The 5,457-nt window shown below is 46.5% G+C and overlaps 1 pseudogene; it reads left to right on the plus strand.

Annotated features, from left to right (window-relative positions):
* Nucleotides 1-1,393: 1,393 nt before the first annotated feature.
* LOC100591882 lies at nucleotides 1,394-3,546 on the plus strand (annotated as a pseudogene).
* Nucleotides 3,547-5,457: the final 1,911 nt, after the last annotated feature.

A 5,457-nucleotide genomic window follows, 5' to 3' on the forward strand; every position in this document is an offset into this window, starting at 1 on the left:
GCCCTTTTGAACTGGTTTATCCTCATCTTTGTGGATTTATCTACCTTTGATCTTTGATGTTGGTGACCTTCAGATGGGGTTTCTGTGTGGACGTCCTTTTCGTTGATGTTGATACTATTCCTTTCTGTTTGTTAATTTTCCTTCTAAAAGTCAGGCCCCTCAGCTGCAGGTCTGCTGAGTTTGCTGGAGGTCCACTCTAGATCCTGTTTGCCTGGGTATCACCAGCAGAGACTGCAGAACAGCAAAGATTGCTGCCTGCTTCTTCCTCTGATTTGTCCTAGAGGGGCACCTGCCAGGTGCCTGCTGGAGCACTCCTGTATGAGGAGTCTGTCCGCCCCTGTTGGGAGGTGTCTCCCAGTCAGGAGGCATGGGGGCCAGGGACCCACTTGAAGAGGCGGTCTGTCCCTTAGCAGAGCTGGAGCACTGTGCTGGGAGATCTGCTCATCTCTTCAGAGCCAGCAGGCAGGAATGTTTAAGTCTGCTGAAGCTGTGTCCACAGCCACCCCTTCCCCCAGGTACTCTGTCCCAGGGAGATGGGGGTTTTAACTATAAGCCTAGGATGGCTGCCTTTTTTTCAGAGATGCCCTGCATAGCAAGGAAGAATCTAGAAAGGCAGTCTGGCTACAGCAGCTTTGCCGAGCTGTGGTGGGTTCCGGCCAGTTTGAACTTCCGGGTGGCTCTGTTTACACTGTGAGGGGAAAACCACCTTCTCAAACCTCAGTAATGGCAAACGCCCCTCCGCCCACCAAGCTCAAGCATCCCAGGTCAACTTCAGATCGCTGTCCGGGCAGCAAGAATCTCAAGCCAGTGGATTTTAGCTTGCTGGGCTTCGTAGGGGTGGGATCCATTGAGCTAGACCACTTGGCTCTCTGCCTTCAGCCCCCTTTCCAGGGGAGTGAAAGGTGCTCTCTCGCTGGCGTTCCAGGTGCCACAGGAGTATATTAAAAAAAAAAAAAAAAAAAAACAACTCCTGCAGCTAGCTTGGTGTCTGTCCAAATGGCCCAGTTTTGTAGTTGAAACCCAGGGTCCTGGTGGTGTAGGAACCCGAGGGGAATCTCCTGGTCTGCGGGTTTTGAATCTCCTGGTCTGTGGGAAAAGTGTAGTATCTGGGCCAGAGTGCGCCGTTCCTCACCGCACGGTCTCTCACCCGGCACAGTCCCTCACGGCCTCCCTTGGCTGGGGGAGGGAGTTCCCTGACCCATTGGAATTCCTGGGGGAGGTGACACCCCACCCTGCTTCAACTCGCCCTCCGTGGGCTGCACCCACTTTCTAACCAGTCCCAATGAGATGACCCTCAGTTCGAAATGCTGTCATCGGCGAAAGCAGGAGGCCATGGCCGCCGCCAGCACCCGCTGCTGAGGGGCTCGGCCGCGAGCGCCTGCTGCCGCTGACGATGGTGACCGTAAGGGCCGTGCCGCTGCCGCTGCCTCCGCTTCCCCAGAAGCAGCGTCCGAGGCCTGGCGCAGAAGAGCCGCCGCTGTGAGCCGCGCAGTCCCGGCCCCCGCCGCCGCCCGAGGAGAACGGGAGGGCGGGCGAGAGAGCCGGGGAGTTGCGGAGCCCGCCCGCCAGCAGCGCCGCTCCCCAGGGAGGGAGTCCACAGCCTGAGGTTATATCTTAAGTGTGGTGCTGCTAACATTGCCCAGGCAGCAACTGGTTCAGCTTTATCTATATTTTTTGACTGCTCTGCTCCTCTATGCTGGACATCAAATTTCCAGGGACTACGTTCGGAGTGAACTGGAGTTTGCCTATGAGGGACCAATGTATTTAGAACCTATCTCCATGAATCGGTTTACCGCAGCCTTAATCGGTCAGTTGGTGGTGTGTACTTTATGCTCCTGTGTCACGAAAACAAAGCAGATTTGGCTGTTTTCAGCTCACGTGCTTCCTCTACTGGCACGACTCTACCTTGTTCCTTTGGAGACAATTGTTATCATCAATAAATTTGCTATGATTTTTACTGGATTGGAAGTTCTTTATTTTCTTGGGTCTAATCTTTTGCTACCTTATAACCTTGCTAAATCTGCATACAGAGAATTGGTTCAGGTAGTGGAGGTGTATGGCCTTCTCGCCTTGGGAATGTCCCTGTGGAATCAACTGGTAGTCCCTGTTCTTTTCATGGTGTTCTGGCTCATCTTATTTGCTCTTCAGATTTACTCCTATTTCAGTACTCGAGATCAGCCTGCATCATGTGAGAGGCTTCTTTTCCTTTTTCTGACAAGTATTGCAGAATGCTGCAGCTCTCCTTACTCTCTTTTGGGTTTGATCTTCACGGTTTCTTTTGTTGCCTTGGGCGTTCTCACACTCTGCAAGTTTTACTTGCAGGGTTATCGAGCTTTCATGAATGATCCTGCCATGAATCGGGGCATGACAGAAGGAGTAACGCTGTTAATCCTGGCAGTGCAGACTGGGCTGATAGAACTGCAGGTTGTTCATCGGGCATTCCTGCCCAGTATTACCCTTTTCATTGTCGTAGCTTCTATCCTACAGTCTGTGTTAGAAACTGCAGATCCTATTGTTTTGGCACTGGGAGCAACTAGAGACAACAGCTTGTGGAAACACTTCCCTGCCGTAAGCCTTTGTTTATTTTTATTGGTATTCCCTGCTCATGTGGCTTATATGATTTGCCAGTTTTTCCACATGGATTTTTGGCTTCTTGTCATTATTTCCAGCAGCATTCTTACCTCTCTTCAGGTTCTGGGAACACTTTTTATTTATGTCTGATTTATGGTTGAGGAATTCAGAAAAGAGCCCGTGGAAAACATGGATGATGTCATCTGCTATGTGAATGGCACTTACCGCCTGCTGGAGTTTCTTGTGGCCCCTGTGTGGTGGCCTGTGGCGTCTCGGAGACCGTCTTTGGAGAATGGACAGTGATGGGCTCAGTGATCATCTTCATTCATTCCTACTATAACGTGTGGCTTCGGGCCCAGCTGGGGTGGAAGAGCTTTCTTCTCCACAGGGATGTTGTGAATAACATTAAATCGTTACCCATTGCTATGAAAGAGCAGCTTGAGAAACACAATGATATTTGTGCCATCTGTTATCAGGTAACTCCTTCAATAAGAATCTGTTTGGGACATTGAATCTGCTGTGATCACGCCTTGCAGTCATTTTTTCCATGCAGGCTGTCTTAAGAAATTGCCGTATGTCCAGGAGACCTGCCCTCTGTGCCACTGCCACCTGAAAAACTCCTCCCAGCTTCCAGGATTAGGAACTGGGCCAGTTCTACAGCCTCATGCTGGAGCTGAGCAAAACCTCATCCATCATGTTTCAGGTAGGTACTGAACCCCCAGGCCAAGAGCATACTCCAGGGACCAGGATACAGGAAGGTCCTAGGGACAATAATGAGCACATCGCCAGATGACCAGATAACCAGGAAGGGGCTTTTGACCCCAGAGAATATCCTCACGGTGCAAAAGATGAAGCACATCCTGTTGAATCAGCCTAAAGGAGAAGCAGCAGGAATGATGCTTTGATACTCTGGAGGAGAAGTTAACTCAAGATGGAATTCATGTTCTGATTTGAGGAATGAAAATGAGATGATCAGGCAGGAAATTGACATTCCGAGGATCTTATCGAGGAAGTACTCTCAGTGGGGACCACCTGCTTTCATCCCCTGACATTGTGGGAGAAATTTTGCAATGTATGCTAATCAAAATATATTTATATGTTCTATGCTGATGTTATATAGAGGTTTGTGAAGAAAATTCAACCTCGACAACTTCAGAAACTACCCCTGATATGTGTGAGAGAGAAATAAAATCAGATTTTGAGTGTTGAAGGGACTGAGGAAGTGAGGATAAAGAGCATGAGGACAGCATGGAAAGAAGGAAGCAGAAGTGGAAATGAACTTTCATTCTCCATGGGACAGATCACTCTCATTATCAAGTCTGAATAGCAACCAGCCCTCTCCACCCGCTTTCTCCTCAGTTAATTGGAACCCAGTCAGGTGATTATTGAGTCTTATACAGCACTGAAATGAAATCAAAGATGAAGAGGCATTGATTGTATTCAAAGATTGAAGCACGCTCATACTTCGTATGTGCTTTAGGAAAGGGGTGGGTGGGCACTTGGGCCTTGCGGGTGCATTCATGTAACCTGAGACTCTTGAACTTTATGACAGAGTCTTCAATATTTTTATGTATATGAAACTTTTGTTAATATGTTGTATACTTCGCTGGCTGTGTGAAGTAAACTAAAACTCTAATGAACACTTTGGAGTCTGCTTTAGTGAAGGAGACCAAAGTGGGAAGGGCTTTAGGGCACTGACAGAGGCCCTGGGTGTGCTTTTCAATCCTGTGTAATGTTTAATTCTTGCAACTGAATCAAAACAGTGTTAAATTATGGCAATATTTGCACTTTGGGAATGAGTACATAACTGTATGATCACACTCTGCAAATGCCACTTTTAAAGCTGTTAATAGACTTTGCACCTTTTCTTTGACAAGGATGTGTCATATTTAAATTTTTACATTCATCCTGGCTACAGGTAGAACTGGGGGGGGGATGTAATTTTTTGTGGGAATTTTGATATGAAAAGAAACTAGTCATTTATTTATACAATAGGCTTGGCTCAAAAAGTGTTTTTCAGACCTCGGTATTCCTAATGTGAGATGTGACTTTATTTTATTTTTAGTAGCAAATTTGGATGTAGACTGACAGACATAGCTGAATGTCTTAATAAATTTAAATTTGAAGATAAAAAAAAAGAAATGCTGACATCACCTGCCTTCTGTGTTGATCTTGCTGGGAGCTACAGACCAAAGCTTTTCTTATTCGGCCATCTTGCCAGCCACACCTGTCAAACCTCAAAGTTGGCTTTTTTATCAATAGTTCTAATAGAACCTATTCTGTGGTCTTTGTTACATTCACAGGCATGATATTAATAAAATATTAGTTACTAAAAATAAACACATGTTGGCAGTTTCTTCTGAAGTTACACATAAATGAATTATGGAACCAAGTGTAAATGTTTCAAAGTATTTATGCAAGTTATTTCAAAAGTTATGTTCCATAGATACTTACATCAGATTCCTTATATCAGCCAATTGTTTGCTTTATGATTTTTTCATTTCTTGTAGATGATCACACCCTATCTTTTATAGGCCTTTATTGTAGAAAATTGTCTAAAATTAGTCAGGGATACATTTGAAAGTCATTGATGCAGTGGCTGCCAGAATTGGAGTGCATTTTCTCTGCAGCCACCAGACACGCAGATTCCTCCAGTGCACCTTACTTTTGTTTTCTGCTTGGCTTTGGGCCTTAATCTTGTGCTATCCCCAGAGACTCTTTTTTTCATCTCTACATGGTCATGCCAAAGCCACATGGACCTGACAATTGTCACTGTGGTGGGAGGGGTTGCACTGAACAGGCACTCTCTGTCCTTGTGAGGGAGCCATACTCCAGGCAGACATCACAGTACTGGATCAGGGTGTGTCCTTCCAAGTATCCCTGCCC

Source organism: Nomascus leucogenys, chromosome 24 (genome assembly GCF_006542625.1).
Source record: "Nomascus leucogenys isolate Asia chromosome 24, Asia_NLE_v1, whole genome shotgun sequence".
In the NCBI taxonomy this organism is placed as follows: Eukaryota; Metazoa; Chordata; class Mammalia; order Primates; family Hylobatidae; genus Nomascus; species Nomascus leucogenys.